Source organism: Manis javanica, chromosome 13 (assembly GCF_040802235.1).
Source record: "Manis javanica isolate MJ-LG chromosome 13, MJ_LKY, whole genome shotgun sequence".
NCBI classification, from domain to species: Eukaryota; Metazoa; Chordata; class Mammalia; order Pholidota; family Manidae; genus Manis; species Manis javanica.
The window spans coordinates 75,824,847-75,843,106 of NC_133168.1; the positions used below are offsets into that span (position 1 = coordinate 75,824,847).

An 18,260-nucleotide genomic window follows, 5' to 3' on the forward strand; every position below is an offset into this window, starting at 1 on the left:
AGGTCTTGATGAAATGTTTAAATTTCTTTTATTTAGTATTACAACGTAACTGTACTGGTACATCAGATATTTGAATGTGATTATTATTTGTAGGAAACTAAAAAAAAACTTTCATCTTTTGAAGGGAAAAATCAAGATTTGCATACAAATCCATAATCATGTTGATTCAAAATATAAGTTTTTCTGAGATCATATTTTTCTTTATAGAGATAAAAATGTCTACTGTTTCAACTTATTCTTGGTGAAGTTATAGCATAATGTCTTATATATTTAGCTATTTGAAAATTAAACAGGTACATTTCAGATCACATGAATATCATGCATTAATTTACACAAATGACTCTATGTTTCAATAAATCATCAGATATTAATTTAGACTGTTCTCATAAGTCTCTTGGACTTCATCAGTAGATAACTATTATATCCTGTGAATTTACATTAATTATTTTCCCTATACAACCAGAGTGAAATAACTGCCAAAATTGGCCAGAGAGAGTGCATAGTCATTTAAACCACTCTTAAAACTATCACAGGAGAGCTTGTTTATAATTTAGCATGATTTGAATCATGTCCTCCAAGCCTATATTTCTGCTCACACATGGTGGAAAAAACCTCACCATAAAACTAGCTTTTAACATTGATGGTCTACCATTTCTCAATGCTGATATACAGATATTAGAACCAGGCCTCAAATAGTAGGCAATTCTTCTGTTTTATCTTTATAGAGAGAGATTCTGCTTTCATATGATTTTTAAAAAGTATTCATAAATGATGCTTAAGTGTTTTTAGATCTAAAATGATTGGACAAATCTTGTTTCCTCTGTAAACTTTCCTTAAACAAAATTTATAGTGTTGTCAGAAACTAAATGTTCCTGAATTGGCAATGATGTGTTACCACAGAAACTGAAGTTAAAAAGTACATGTAACATTAAAACAAAATAATTCAGACATGCATGCTCATAGACTATACAGGTACTTGTTTATTTTCTCTTCTCTAGTCCTATTTTAAATATCATAATGGAGTGTTCTATTATTTTGTAACAAGTCAAATGATTTTCTCCTTTATAATTTTTTGTTCTAGCTATTCCATACATAGTTAGTTCTTTTAATCTTTCCTCATAAATCAATCTTTCTGGATCATTAATCATCTGTACTGCCCTCTTTTAATCTTATCATATACATCCCTTTCCCCAATACCTTGTAAACCTGATTTTCCCTCTGCACAAAATTTATTATACATTCTTAAGTAGGCTGAAGATAAAATTGCTTTTTGGAAGAATGACACTTTAACATTAAAATGTCTCTAACAGTACTGTTATCTAGATCTGTGTTGATCCCACTATGTATCAAAAGACAACATAAAGCCAGAAGAGATCTGAATAATACGTCTTTTAAATTACTTTGCACTTCTAAAATATCGAGTTTCTTTTGGGTATATAGCTCTAATGAAATGACAAGATTTATCACTTCTAAAACCTCAGTCCTGTATTATTGTGTATTGTCCAGAAAAACTTCCTAAATGAGAAACATACATTTAAAGAGGTAGTTGTAAATGAACATAATAAATGAATATGATATTTCTAACCGGTTTTTCTTCTCCTGGAATATACTATAGTTAGGTAGAATTAGCTTGTTGCTTTCAATTTATATATGTGGTCCTTATAATTTCACACACTTCGAGCTGGGTTTTATAATGAGTGTGAGATTTATTCAGAAGCAATCACTATGCTATAGATACTTGGATTGTACATGCGTGTGCCTGCAGTGACTGGAAGCCAAACTGAAAACAGCGGGTTCAGTGGGTAGGTTTTCTCTTTCCCCCACACTGACTATAGTTTCCTTTGTACTTAACTTTACTGTTTCTATAGATCAGGACCCAGGTTCAAGATCTTAGCATCACCTTCAACTCCTCTTTCCTTCCTCCCTACCCACACATAGATTTTCAAGTATGTCAAAACAATGTCTTCTTATACTGTTATTGTCTTAGTTTAAACAATGTATGTATAAATTGCCCAATCCTTCTATAATGTCAGCCCAGGAGAGCAGAAATCTTATCTGTCTCATTCACCCCAAAATGCCTGGAACCTAAAACAAGTGCTCGATAAAAATGTGTTTAATGAATTAATGAATGTCACTTGTGTTTGTCTTCCCTTTTCTTTCAGACTAGCACCACTATGGTGCTTTTTTACCTCTATTTAGATTATTGAAAATAAATAGCATCCCTTCTAATTAAATTTCACAACCTAGTACTCTGTTCTAATAGAAAGATGGGGGAATGCAGGCAGCTATATACAACTGTGAACAGGGATGCTCATGGAAAGCTACTACAAAAGTGAGCCATGAGAAAGGATGGGTTCTGATGCACACTTGGCCAGACATGTATGTGTGTGTGCACTACATGCTGCTAAGTGCATGCATGCAGTGGTGGGAGCATATGGAAATCCTCTATGTTATTTGTTTTCAATGAAGAGGAGCGAGCTCATCAGCTGTGAGTGAGGGTGGGGAAAGATGCTGGAAGTTTCAGGAGAGAATAAATGGTAGAAATGGTGGTCCACGTGAGTGGCAGAAAGAAAGAGTTGGGAGTGTGGTGCCAGCTGGGGATTTTGCTTCAGCTAAATTCAGCTGCATAGGTGAATTGACAGAGAGCTTGATTTAGGCAGCATTAAAGTTTTGCAAAGTGCAACAAACCAAGAGAAGGGTAAGAAGTTGAGGAGGAGTACAGGGAGGGATTATTATATTGATTGACCACAAACTGCAGAAAGAGGGAGTAAAGGAAATGGAGGTAGATAATTGTTACAGTGAAATGTTTAGTGTTTTAGAGTGCTGCTTCAGAGGGATTGAGCCAGAAAGATATGTATGGTAGCCTTAGAGTAGGATATTTGAAGTTGAAATTATGGAGGTGCTGCAATTTCTTATAATAAGCCTCAAAGTAACTGGCTGGCCAGGTTGAGATCAAGATTATTAAAGGAGAACAGGTCAAGGAACTTGAGAGGCCAAGACGCTGGTCTATTTGTCTACAAAGACAGCAAGATCCTATAGAATAGTCTAGAAGCCGTAACAAAGAGCAAGGCGACACTGGTCGGCACAAGTGTTATAACGGGTTTTGGAGATAAAATGACCAACACTGCAGGGGAAGTGACATCCTCAGGGCAATGTCAGATTTCAATTAGAATGGGAAGAAAACATTCTAAGACAGGTGGAGGGAAGGAGATTTGGGGATGACTGCGTTCAAGTGGCAGAGGCTCAGAAAAAGAATGTGTGGAACTGTCAGGAATCAGGATGCAGAATGAGAGGCAACGAATGCCACACCTTTTGTGGACTAAAGGGCATGACAAGATTAGTCCTGATGGTGCCAGGGGGCCCAAGGTCTTGGGTGGCCATGAGCCCGGAAGGGGCAGTGAGGTTGAGTTCAGCTCTTTCTTAAACCCAAATTGAGGAGGCACAGTCAAGGGAGAGTTGATCTGCCTTAACACAGGGGCTCTCTTAACACATGTCTCTGGGTAATCCATAGTTTATTCACTTTTACCCCTGCATTCTATTTTAGGGAAATGCTGTATTATTTGCCCATTCTACCTTTTAAAGAATCATGGGTTGTTTCTCCTTCTTTTTTTCCCCCCCTTTTTACAGACAATGCTTCTATGAACATTCTCATAAACATCTCCCAGCATACTTTCTTATTTAGAAAGACAGTGACCATGTACAGGAGATTCTCTGAAGTAGATGACTAGGAATGCAGTCGTATGGTCACCAGGCAGCTGCATCTTTATACGTGCAACTTTACTAGACAATGCCTCCTGGTTTCCAAAGTAGCTGTATCAATTTATACTCTACTCAGCAGGAAAGAGGCTTCCTGTTCCTCCATATCTTTTCTAGTACTTATGATTATGTTTTTTTGTCATCTGGTAGCATAAAGATATTTTATTGAAGTTCTATTTGCACCTGTGATTATTCATAAAATATAGCATTTTCAATTTGATTATTGGTTATTCAGTTTTAATCTTCTGTCTATTTGGTTAACTTTTTTTATTTTTTGGAGTACTGTATATTTTGGATATGGTTTATCGATGATATGTGTTGGATGCATCTCTTGAGTTTGTGGCTTGCCTTTTTAAATTGTGTCTCTTGATGAACAGTCATTGTTAATTTTAATGTGGACAAATTTGTTAATCTTTTATCTTCCTTATCTATAGGATATTCTATTATCTTCCTTAAGAAATCCTTCCCTACCCCATAATCAGAAAGAACTTTTTTTCAATAGTTTCATTAAAATTTGTATGGTTTTGCCTTTAGTATGTAAGTCTTTAAATCACATGGAACTGAATCTGTGTACAGTGTGAATCAGGGCTCCAGTTTCACTTTTTTCATGCATACAGTTTTCCCACCAGTGTGTAATGAATAGTGAAGCCTCTCCTCATGCATCAGCAATGCCTCCTCTACTATATTATCAAAGTCCTTCATGCATCCATTCAAGAAATATTTATTGAACGACTGTTCTGTACCAGGCACTACTAATATAACAGGGAACAAAACCAACCATAAGCCATTATGTCTTTTATTATTTAGCTTGGGTAGGAAAGCACTAAACAATAAACATTATAAATACATTCTATAGTATGTTAGAAGGGAAGTAACACTATGAAGAAAAGAAAAAGCAGAGCCGGATGTGGGTTTAGGTTTCCAAGGTGGTGGGACTGCTGTATTAAGTGGGTTGATCATGTAGGTTTCCCTGAGATTTGGGCACATCCTTAAAAGAGGAAAGGGGGTTTATTAAACAGACATATAGAGGAAGAATCCCCTAGGCAGAGGCAACAACCAGAGCAAATTCCCAAAGTTAGGACTGTAACTGGTTTGTTCCAAGAACAGCAGAGCCAGTGGGTTGGAGCTGAGTGAAACAGGGAGAGCATAGGAGAGGAAACCAGGGAAGAAATGGGAAGCAGATGTGGGAGGCTTTGTAGGCCACTGAAGGGACCCTTTGGTAGGGCACTTGCTCTTCTTTTTCTTTTTCATTTAAGTATTTGGTCCACTTGGAACTAATTCCATTGTAAAGTGTGGGGAATTGATCCAATTTTATTATTTTTAGATGGCTACCGAGTTGTCCCCATACCAACTAATGAGCAGTCCATGTTATCCTCATTGATATGAGGCCTACTCAGTGACATACTGAATGTACATAATTATTTGGTTCTATTGCTAGATTACTCTTCTAGTCTTGCACCTACCCTTTTTTAGGGCACTTACTCTTCTTTTTCTTTATCATTTAATTCTTCAGAGATTTCCTATGTCATCTTGTTGGTTGATTATAACACATAAACTATGGATTCATCTTTTCTACTTCTAAAAAGAGAAATCAGGTTATATTTTTATTGGGATTATGTTAAGTTTATAAATTGACTTAGTTTTGTGGTGTGTAATGTTTCCATTACAGGAAATTGTGTTTTCTGATTTTTCAAGTTGTCTTTGTCTCATTCAGTTATATTAAAGTGTCATATGTTAAAGTGTCTTCGTGTAGATCTTATATATTTCTTGTAAATTATTCCCATGTATTTAATTTTTTGTTATTATAACAGGTCTCTTTTCTTGGATTATATATTCTAATTGGTTGTCATGTTTATATAGACAACTATTTCTGCATATTATTTTGTCTGTGACTACTTAATTAATTTTCTATAGTATTTGTCAATTTTCAGTTTCTGATGTTCCAGGTATATATATAATCATGTAATCTTCAAAGACTTTACTGTTTTATCTTATCCTTCCCAATTATTTTTATCAAATTGTATTGTCTAATACTATTTTAATGAAGGTATTACTCCATTAAAATAGTAAATAATGTCAAATAATTATATTACATAAATTAAATAACACCCCATTCTTGCTCTTAACTTTAGTAGCAAAATCAGTTGTGTTTTCCTAGTAAGCATGATACTGGGTGTAGGGTTTTTACTTTGCATTTTCTTGATTAATTTTTGTCTTTTTATTTTCAACCTTTCTGAGTCAATTTTTTTTAGCAGAGAGGTATGTTTTCCTTCGTGATACAAACTGACAGTTTATTTAAGCTTTTTACATTTATTGATAGTTGAAGTGTTTGGTCTGGGTTCTATGAAATTACCCTGTAATGTTTTCTACTTTATATAAAATCTTCCTCTTTGTGGTCTTCTTTGTGCACATTACTTTCATTTAAATGTTTATCATTATCATTACAACTGTATTTAACATCTATAATCCCCTATTTTTGGTACAATAGCTATTAATTCCATAATCTAAGCATTGAAAAAAATTAGCATGTTTCTATTCTTCTCCCTGCGTAGCACCACCTGATTTTAGTGAATAAAATCACTTTTCTTTATGTTTTTCTTATACCTTTGTCCAAGTAAGTATGATTTCCTGCTCTGAGTGAAATTATTTGACTCTCTGTATTAACAGATGAAGCAAATGGCAAACTTTCTTTACCCCTATCTTCTTCCTCCACTCTCTCCCAATTTGTGTTAGTTGTATCGTTTGCATATGGCATATATCTTTTAATTCTATGCTGTCATACTAAAGCAAGTCTAAATTATAACTCCTCAGTTTGTTTGAGAATCCTGTTTGAGAATCTCAAGTTTGTGTTCAAAGAGTTTCCTCAAGAGTGGTTCATAGCAACAATTTCCTTTGAATACTTGATATTCAAAAATTATCTATCTATAGATTTTATACTTGAAGGACAGTTTTTCTGAAAACATGCTCTTTGGCTACCCTGTCTTGTGAATCTTATAGGTGTTTATCCACTGTCTTCTGGCATGAAATGTTAAAATGGGAAAATATAAAGTCAGCCTGTTTCTTACACATGATGATTTTTTAATCTACACAAAGAGCCTTCTATTTTTTTCATTCTGAAAAATTCCTTAACATATGTCTTGTGGGTGATTTTTTTTTTCTTTATTTTTCCCTGGATCACAGATAAAATTTTTTCAGGAAAAATTTTCCAGATTTTTATCTCTATTTCAGGTAATTCTTATATTACAAAAAATATTCTTAACCATAATTATAAGTGTTTTTTCCTCCCATTCTTTTAAATTTCTGCTTTGAGGACTTCAGTTATGCGTGTTAGATACCTTTGCCAGTCTTCTGGTCTCTCACAGATTATACCTTTCTGTAACCTCACTCACTGGTGTTCTCTTTGGGTTTTGCAAGGTTCATTGTCTCTTTTGCTCCTGCCAGTTTCATCTTCATTTTTTAAGCTTTTTAATACTCCCCATTCTCAAAGTTCTACCAGCTAACGTTCTGTCTTCTATTATCACATTACTGTCTGTCATCATTCTTGCATTTCGACTCCTCAGTCTTCTTCCATCTAAGTGGCTGCTTCATCAGGTTTTTTAAATTTTTGACAAAACGTCTGGTCACAGGGTTTATCTCTGCATGGTGTTTTCCTTCAATTGGTAAGTTCCACTGCTCCTTCATATATAGTTTTTTTTCTTAGAGTATCTTTGTTTTGATGCTGTGCCAGGTCCATTTTATTACTCATCATTAAATAAGTTACTTTTTCCTAGGCTATAATTTGAAGTAAGGTTCTGGTTGATGGTAGTGGGTAGCATTTTTCTGGGATTTATAATCCAAAATCTTCCTTTTCTGCTGTCAGAAAGAATGATGGTTGCAAATATTATTTAATGTGGCCATTATTATTTTATTTCTCCTTTTATTTATTTTGTAGCCCTTTTCCTGTGCTTCTCTGATCCCAAATGGATATGAAAGGTCTTCTTTTGTGGGCCCTATTTACCCCATTTATGTAAGAGGAAGTTTGTGCTTCATGGATTGTTCCTCACAAATTTTTTTTCTTTTTGGTGTTTTCTGAGCTCCATTAGTGATCTCTCTCATCACTCACCATATTTCATCTCTTTCCTTCCTCCCACATGACTTGTGCCTTATCTTAACCTAGCTTTTGGTTGTCAATTTTTTCTTCTATTTTACAGTAAATAAAGTTTATATGTGTAATGTTTTAGAATAAAAAGAAGGAAGGGAAGTTCATAGTAGAATCATTTTAACTTTTGAGATTTAGTACTTGCTAGGTACCAAGGAACTAAAGTAGGCTGGTAGGAAGGGCATTTTCTTGACTCCCTTCTGTATTTCTTTTCAAGTCAAAGGCCTCATATTTCATCATGTAGCAAAAACAAAGACCTAGTAACGTATTTCAAAGGAAAGACAGATGAGGAAACTTCTCACTGGCCCAGGTTGTGTGTGTGTATAAATTATTCATATTAGTATATGGAATGCTTGCATGAAGTTTTAATATCTAACATATTTCAAATCATGCTTACAAATTCCATTCAAATCATGTAATTACATGCATACATCTAAAGCACACCCATAGGTATGCAAGAATGAACACTTTTGAATGTAAAGGAAGCTATTGATAAGTAGTTTCTGAGTTTGGTGAGTTGTAAGTGTCCAGTTGAAGTTGGTTTGACAAATAGCCAAGACTGGCTTGTTGTTTATAAGGGAGAAGTTAGAAGTTTGTTCTCCATTTGAACTAGTTAGCTTTGTATTTGGCCACAAACTGACCTAACTTCAGCTAGCTTTCAGAGACAAAGATATTGGCTCAAGAAAAACATGCTTTATTTGCTGAAAAATAAAAATATGAGGTAAATAAAAATAAAAATATATTACATCTAGATAGTATGTGATACATCGCTGTCTTTAGGAAAGACAACATTACTATTTATGTATATCTTCATTCTGCTTCTCCATTCTCATTCTTAACATTTCTTCCATGGTTGAACCAATTATGATAGAAACCATGGTGGAAAAGACCCAGATTGATAAGACTCTAATCTTGTATTTCTTATTAAATTATCTTCCAGTTAAGTTGTAATACACATACTTTGTATGTGTGAAAACATACATGTTTTTGCACATTTCTTTCTTCCTTTGACCATTAGAGTTTGTAAATTATTATCATCAGGGTACTTAATATTTCTGTTAATTGTATGAACTTTCAAGTACGTTATTTTAGAGGGAGCCAGTAGACTGCCAGGAAAGCAGAACTCCTTTTCAGCAATATAAATATATTTTATTGTAAACAGTTCCAAAAATTGTTTTCTATTAAATAGCCAGTTTTTTTTCTGGTGCATATCAGTTTGCATCATTAGACACAAAGATTTAAAATTTTCTATTAAAATATTCATGATATATGAAATGTGAATAGTAATGGCCTCTTCACATGTACAAAAGTAACATTCTTACTCTAATTATGCAGTAGGAAATAACTCTGTTGCAAGACACAGAAGATATATGTTTAGATATAAACTATTTACCATGCTTTCAACATTGAAGGTGTAAGAGGAATAGAATATATTTTAAAGTCTTACCCATTTATGTTCTCCTTTCCCATTTAGCTCGTTTAGCTCGCTTATTTCGCTGGCCTTCATGTTAGGTGTGACAGTGTATTAGCCAAGCTGTCTCAGTCATTCAGGCATTTTATCAGTTCTACAAGACAGCTGCTAAACAGCATAGTCTAAATTGAAATCTCTGATGACTCTCTAGAGACAAGTTGATAGTGGGAATCACACTTGGGTACTTAAATATGTGGCCTTTCCCCATATTTAACTGCAAGGAGAGAACAGCCTTTGAGTAAACATTTCTGGCCTTCAGCTGTCAAGGTTTCATTTTTGTCATTTGATTGTTGCACTTCATTTTGTTAAGAAGGACTATCAATTTTCTTTTTTATTCTACATCAGAGAATTTAAAGGACCACCGATGCCTATTACTTTAAACAAAACAATTTAAAAGAAGCTGTGTAGTCTAACCATTGCTTTAAGAACCATTTCAGACTACAGAGACAAGATTTTGAAATAAAATCTTGGTTCCAAGTGTGTTCCAGTTTAGTTATAAATTTAAAATGATGCAGCCATTATTTACTCAGAAATCTTTGAAACTTCCTTATGTCATACGGTTAGTGCAGAAACATTTTAAAATCAACTTCTTGTATCCTAGCCTGAAAGAAATCTGGGATATATGAAGCTGAAGTTATTATTAAGGTGAAAGACCTGAAAAAATAAGCCTTGAAATGTAAACAGGGATGTGTTTCCACAGCCCCTTTGGGTTTCAATTTATAAAGAGTAAAACAAGAAGTTGGTGTGCCCTCTGAGGTTCCTCTGAGCTCTACAGGTGGTTGAATTCTCTAATAATGTTGTGTGTCCTCAATATTTGTTGAACTAATAGATACACATGTTAGGGTATAGAGGTGTAGAGAGGATCTTAGAGGTCAACAGTATAACTTCTTAGTCTGACACATGAGGAAGCTGAGGCTCCAAATGGTCCAGTCACTTGCCAGCCTTGAGTGGCAGCTCCTCCATGACATGCTTATGCATCCGCATTGAATGAATCTGCAGAAACTACTATATTGAGAACAAGTTAGGGTATAATTTATTGTCATGTGGAAGAGTTAAATTAGTACCAAAGTCTTCTAAATTTTTCAATGGAAATGTTTTTCATTTTACTCATGTTACTGTCTTTACTAACACTGTAACTTTCTCATTCCACCATCTGAAAAACCGGCATTGTAAGTTGTTTTTTTATAATCATTATATGACAACGCTAACTTAAATGTGACTCATAATATCCACAGTACTAATAATATTACTTTGTATTTATGCTAATGATATTTAAACTGCCTTCTGCAAACAGTTTATTTCAAGTATCACAAAACCTTAGATTTTAAGCAAAATTTTCCCATTTATACAGCTACATTTCAATATATACATATTAATGTGAAAGGTTTTCATAGAGAGAAAATATGTATTGTTCTCATCAGTGGTGAATTTTCAGTCATCAAGATGTGGTAATAACTGATAATAGGTCTAAGAAATATATAGAAAATGTGGGTGAATTAATTCAGATTTAATCATTAGTAACTACCAAGGTTGTAAATAGACAAATCTATGGTACATCAATCATATTTCTCTAATAATTGTTTCTAATTAAAATTGTACAGAATTCAGGTTTGTAGGAAATTACAGTACATTTCTGCTTGGTTCCACTGAAATGTTTAGGTGCTTTGCAAAGCTAAATAACATTTTCTAATGAAAAGTAACAATGTCTTAAAGCACAAATCTTTCATCTTCCGAGTGTGCAGAGTTCTGTTATGTCTTCCTATGGCATTTATCACATGCTTACTTCTCTAAAAGAGTCTGGGAGATATTCCTACCTCTTTTCCTAAATTATATATATGTTGAAGATAATATATTTGACTTATATTTTTGTTTTCAATAATACCAACCCTTGTGACTTGGAAATTTTATATATTCAGTATATTTTTCATTGAGTGAATGATATGGGTAGGATCTATGTTAGAACCAATTTCTTCATTCTCTTTTAAGAAGTAGGTCCTTAAATTCAGATTTATGAGTTTCTAACACAGAAAAACCTATACTTTACTTCACAAGTTCCTCTGGCCATTTTAGATAAATGTATTACTTATAAATATATCTTTTATTCTAAAATCCTTTTTGGTTCTATAGTGATTAAGTCTATTGATACTCTTTTCTTTTCCCATTTCCAATTACCATTAGCTTTACCCTACTTTAACAATTATGCCTTGTTATAGGGAACAATGGCTCCCAAAGAGTATATCTGGTTTTACATTCAAATTCCCCATGCTTTTCTCAGTGCACTGAAGTCTGACTCCCACCCCATCATGCTGCTATAGATTTCAATTATCAGAGTGTTGCCAGGCAGCTGCATCTGGGGAGGTCTCTTCCTGTGCACCAGCTGAAACCTTAACCTAGACGGGGAAGGGTTCTTGACTCTGAAAGAGAAAGAATTCTCAAGTACGTCAGAAGAGTGTAAGTAAAGAAGGAATTCATTAGAACCAGAGTAGAAATGAATGTCAGCAGCCTTGCAGGCAGCTGAGAGCAGGAAAATGCAGAGGTGCAGAGGCAAAGTTTGCTAAACATTTTCTTGGTACAGGGTAGATTCCCTTGCCATCTCTTAAAGCCCGGGTCACTTGGCATCCCGTGTCCACTTGGATCTGCACTGCATGGGAACTAGCTTCTACCACCCCAGAATTTGGGGAGTCCAAGTCACAGGATGGAGTGAGATTATGTTCCGAGAACTTCCCAAAGAAAGGAGATTTTCAGGCAAGCTCCTACAGCTGCAGTTCTGTCCAGGTCACCCAGGCAACGGGAACTTGCAGGACAAAATCTGAGCTTTCAACCACTCCTCCCTACTTACCAGGGGTAAGATGGAGACTTGGAAATAGAATGAAATAGCAAAAAGACAAAATGCAGTAAGTTGAGCAGTGAGAAAGCTTTATTTAAAGGTACACATTTAAAGAAAGAAAAAGTGCACCCATCCTCAGAGAGGAGGTACACTAAAAGGCTGGGGGGGTCCCTCTTTTTAAGGATTTTTCAAAGGGTCAGGGGTTACAGACTTGTACAGTGGTCTCAGAATGCTTAGCTCCCGTGAGAGACATTAAGTCTCTTCTCTTCTATTGTTAGTCCTCCAGGTAATTTTGCAAAATTAAGTTACCACAAGAAATCTGTTAGTTCCTCTCCAGGATAGCAACTTCCTCTGGGAACATATCAGTCAAGACTGCCCACCCTGCCCCCAAAGTGGATTGAATTATTGTCTGTTTGCCAGAATATGTAAAGAATCTTACTTCCTAACTTCCTTTTTTAAAATGGAGTCTTAGCTTTAAAATGGACTCCTTTATGTGTTGGCTGTTTAGCTCATTTGGTTAGAGTGTTGGGCTAATTAATGGAATCCTTCCTGTTCTTACTATACTGTTTATATCTCAGTATTTTTCATCATTGGCAGGAAAAGTTAACTATGATGCTTGTCCCAGGTCCTTGCCCTGCATCAAGAGAACCTCTTCTTAACTGACCTCCTTGTGTCATTCCTTGTCCCTCTCATTCACTGATTCTGTGATACCATTCCATCCCCATTTTCTTGCCACCATTGTGATTATTCTTCCTATTCTGCAGAATCCACTTATTAAGTCTTCAGGTAGTCTGTCTGGTTCTGAACCTTTTTCTCACTACATACTTCCACCCCATCATGCTGCTATAGTCTCTATCTCCCTAATAACCTCCATTCAGTGTTCCAATGATCTAGTCCAAGTCTAGTGTGTCCCATAGGCATTTCAAGCCCAATATAAGGAAGGATCTAATCTCCCTTCCTAACCTAGAGACATGGCTTGTGAGGAAATATTTCGTAGAGGAGGTGAGGTTTGGGTTGAGTCATGAAGGTGGTTCCTAGTTATTCAAGAGAAAAAGAAGGAAGGGAAGAGGGAGTGAAGGAGTGATGGAAAATAACAGTTTGATGGAGCAGCAAAGTCACAGAGACCAAAGAGTGCAAGGCCTGTTTTGAGGACTGCCAGTATTTGGGCATCACTCATGCTTGGGCGCCTCTGAAGCAGTGACCAGAGAGCTGAACAGCCAGCTCACAAATGTCTTTGTGCAGCATGTCAATGGGAAATCATGTGTGGATTGGAAGTAGATAAAGGATAGGATTTAATTAGCCAATTAGAATATTCTTTGTGCAGTCAATGGGGAATGATAATACAGAAGGTAATGCTAGACACACAAAAAAAAAAAATAAGGGAGGGGGGGAAGGCAAAGGAATATTCCCCCCCCAAATTAAAACCTTTATTTTAAAATGTTAAATAAGTAGAAAAAGAAAACAAAGATGGTAAAATATTTTCAGTGAGTTCAACCAGTGGTTTATATCTTTTGACTGAAAAGCTCATGCAAGTTGATATTAATATGAAAATGACATGAACATACACTCACAAATGTATGCATATAGCATTTATGCTAAATGAGAAAACATTTATCCTCATCTGCCAAACACAGTAATCCAAATTGATGAACAGGAAGATGTTATAGGAGGAATGTTTGTGTCCCCCACTCCCCACCCAAATGCGTATGTTGAGGCCCTACCCCTCAATGTGTTGGTATTCGGAGGCGGTGCCTTTGAGAGGTAGTAAGGTTTATGGGATGGCTTCATGAGACGAAAGCCTCTGTGATGAGGTTAGTGTCCTTAAGGAGAAGAGAAATGAGCTTTCTGTCTCTGCCCCGTGAGGACACAGAAAGCAAGCAGTTGTCTGCAAGCCGGGACACGGGTTCTCCCCGAGCCTGACCCTGCCGGCTCCCTGATCTCTGATGTCCAGCCTCTAGTACTATGGGAAAAACAGTTTCTCTTGTTCAAGTCATTCAGTCTGTGGTATTTTATTATAGCAACCCAAGGAGACTAAGACATAAAACTGGTTTCTTCTCTGTAATCAGCAAATAATTTTGATCAAGAATGATAATATACATATTTTGATCTTACTATATCATATTATTGGGAACTGTATGAAATAATATCAAGTAAATAATAAGGGAATAATGTGAAATGTAGAAAATACAATATGCTTGAGATGTTTATGAATTATAAACATATAATTTTATAAAAGACAAAAAAATTAGAATTAATACAAATTCTACATATATTTGCAAATACTTGGTGGAATATGGCTTAACTACAAATCATGAAATTTTCATATCAACAGCAACATCAAAACATATCACACCAAATGAAAAAGTACACTAAATGGAAAGGACAAAAAAGTGGGAAAATAGGATATTTGTATAGATTTTCTGGAAAGCCTAGAAAGTACAAAATTATTAATAGGTAGTAGAAGTTAAGTGATTTAAGATTTCCCCCCCGTTCTGCAGTTTATTGTTTACAGAACATAAGCAAATTGATTTGCATTTTTTGTATTCTGAAGCCTGTTTTACCTCTGCCTCTAGATTACCTCACTCAGTGAATCATGTGCCCTAGATAATTCCCCTTAAGATTTTTCCACAAACCCAACCCTCTAGTATAGTGCCTGAGGACATATCCTATAGAGACTGAGGGCTGGAGCATCAGCTCTCCTATTCCTTGCTCTGTGATTTCTGCCAAATTAATGAGCGTATCTACATTTTGAGTTCCTTGTTGTGGGTAAAATTATAATATTTCCAGAATATCTTGCCTGGTTTTAGTGCATCCCCAGGGGTGTAGAGAACTATGGCTTTAGAGTATCTGCATATCAATAGGTGTTCCTCAGTGGTGGAGAGTGTTCATCTCCATATCAGTGAGTAATTACCTGGGCAACAGGAGGGCTTATCTGAACCTGGTTGACTTCTGCTGGAGCAGGAGAGAGAAACAGCCCCAGACTGCAGTTTGTAAGCAATAAATAGATTTTAAACTTTATTTCTCCCTTTAACTGATTCAGTTTTAGAGGTATTTTGCCCTGGGATTTCCTCTTCCCAGACTTACACTTGTTTCAGATTATTTCATATAGTTTTTGTTAAAACTGAAACCAATAACATTTGGAAAACAATGAACACAGTATTAGGGGATTTTTGTCACTATTCTTGATGCCAGCCTACTTTAAGGCCTTTGCCATCTCATGTTTGGACTGCTGCAGTAAAATCCAGACTGATCATCCTGACTCCACATTCTCCTGGCTTCAGGCCACCCTGTTGGACCTCATTGGATAAGCTTCCTAAAATAGGTTACCCACATCACTTAGAAGTTTACCCTGCCACTCACTGCTACTGATAGTCCTGGCTTTGAAGGACTCCATAGTAAATCTATATATACTGGATACTTACTGAAATATTTATTTTACCATATATACCATTTGTTATCTTTTCTGGCTGTTCATAACAAAAGTATTACTATCATTATGTTTTGTTGTATTGTTTAATTCTTATATTGTTAAATCTTCTAGAAAAAAATTATTGTTAATAAGAGCTCACTTTTTAATGGTGAAGTACCCTATCTACCATTACAGTCATAGTTGCTAATTGTAATACTTTGCCAAGCATCTTCTTGGTTGTTTGGTAACCTTAGGAATTGCAACAGTTCTGATACATGAAAACAATCAATTAGCAAATAGGCAGTCATTGAATGACAATACTGCTTACTCAGAAGTCAGGCTGTTGGCAGCAGATTTGCCTGTCCTGGGCTAACATTCCAGTGCCTGAATACAATACAGAGACAGGAACAATACAACCCTGGCTTACCAGCTGCTTAACGACAATGCTTTCATGAATCCACATTTCAGGTAGAAGCTGATAAAAATAGGAAATTAATGCCTACATGTTATTGCTTCAGTGTTAGTGAGTTGGCAAAATGGAGCAATTAGAATAGCACAATGTGGGTTTCCCACTTGAAGTAAGTTTTTTAAAAGCCTTTTTTCTTGGCAGCTTCAATTTATGTTAAAAAATACAACTACTGAAAAGGAAAGTTTCAAACTGCATGATGCAAAATTATTTCGAGAGCCTTCCTACTAATTATTATTAGTTTTGTGACATATGACAGATACTATGGTCTAAGTCTTAAATCTATTACAGTACATTCAATAAATGTAGGCATATAAAATACTCTGTCATCTATAGCCACTTCAAAGTGCATTCAATATCTTGGTTCCCAAGTGCATTAGATTTTATTAAAAGCAATCTGCTGCAGCGTCCATTTTTCCTAATTGGTTTACGAATAGTCCCTACCATCCAGGCAAATCCTAATTGCATTTTTCCACAAACCTAGTTTGATTTATGGTTCCTTGTTTGCTCTATATTATTTATAATAAACTAGCATAAAATTCTTAAGACATTAAATAAAATTTACAGTTGTTCTTCTAAAAATATGGGACTTACATAAAGACTCTTACTGGCATTTTTGCTTGTTTTTAAAGTTGTTTAATGAAGCTACATCCATCTATATGAGTTCTAGTAATAATATCTTTATTACCTTTGTAGAAATTAATATATTTCACTTGATTTTTCATGTACAGATTTTTAGAATTACTTTGAATGCTGGAATAGATTATGTGTAGAATATAAAAACACTATGCCTTCCTATAAGGTTTAAGTGGCATATTTGTATTTAGAACAGGAAAAATATTATCTAGGGACATAGTGACAAAGCATCCATATAAAATTAGGAATTCCTGTATTGAACTAACAGGTCTAACTGAGAATATTCTAGTCAATTTTACAAATTACAACTTTGGAGATGCCAAAAGTTAACTTGGGATGAAGCTATAGCAAAATCCAAAAAATACAGTGTTTAAAAATAAGTAAATGGCAGAAACATAAAAATCAAAGAAAACAGATATTAAAGAAAGAATTTCCTCACTGTTGAGTTATTACATATTAGCATGGATAATTTTGTAAAACTAAGGAAAGACTTACCGTGGAATTGTAGGCATGGAATCATTTCTGTAAGGAGTCAATGAAAATTTATGGGAAGAAAGAGAAAGTGTTAGTTATCTATAACAATCTATAAAATATCCTTTAGGCTTCTTAGAGAAAAATGTGTTCATTCTTTGAATCAGGAAAAGTGGAGTATATTTAGAATAAGAGACAAAAGAAAAGGAGAAATCAGTTTTAAGATAACAAAGGAAAGTGAGAAAGATGGAGAATCTCAAGCAAATTTTAGGCCAGTTAAACAGAAGGGATGCTTGTCAACAGCATAAATAACAAGTTGGCATCTAGAAAAATGGAAAAGGATGGTTAGCAGATCATGAGCAGACAGAAAATCTAAATAATGGTTGTAGCTGAATTTTTTAAATGAAGAATTTGAGTCTTTCGTCTCAACCAGAATAGTAAAGAGGCCCCAACACACACAGTGTCTGTGAAGACCACATGGGGGGAGCTTGGACTTCCAACCCAGCCAGCAGTAATCAGAGAAACTTCCTCCTTCCCTCTCGGGTGATGTCAGAGGATGCCACCTGGAAGGACAGCAATTTCATCACTGCCTAGTGGAAATGAGGCCATTCCACCTGTGGCATCAATGTGGGGAGCAGTTGTGGGGCCCACTTACCCCTGCTTGTCAGGGAGGCATCAGTGTAGGTCTACTGGTACTGGAGGCCCCACCTTCACCCAGAATTAATGAGGAGTTTCCTCCACCACGGTTCACAGAGGCCAGGTGGAGTACCAGGATTTCTACCCTGACCTGGCAATACAGAGGTAGCACCTTTGCTTACATCTCTGCCAGAGACATGTATAAATAAAACAAGTATAACAGAAGGTTTATGGTCCAGAGTCTCAAAATACACCAATGTCCAGTTTCATTAGAAAAATCAGTCATCTCACCAAGAATCAGGAAGACTGAAGAATGAATGAATGAAGATAATCAATAGTGCCATCCCCACTGTACTGAATATGAATAACTCAGAATAAAATATTTCTTCTTTGATAAAAATCTCAATTTGGGGGGATGAAAGATTCTCATGTAATCTATTCTAATGTGTA

General features: G+C 35.4%; 1 protein-coding gene across 2 annotated transcripts in view; it reads left to right on the top strand.

The window, feature by feature from the left end:
* The window catches only part of PACRG (parkin coregulated), a 428,345-nt gene that overhangs the window by 37,975 nt on the left and 372,110 nt on the right, over nucleotides 1-18,260 (top strand). The gene's annotated exons all lie outside the window — the stretch shown is intronic.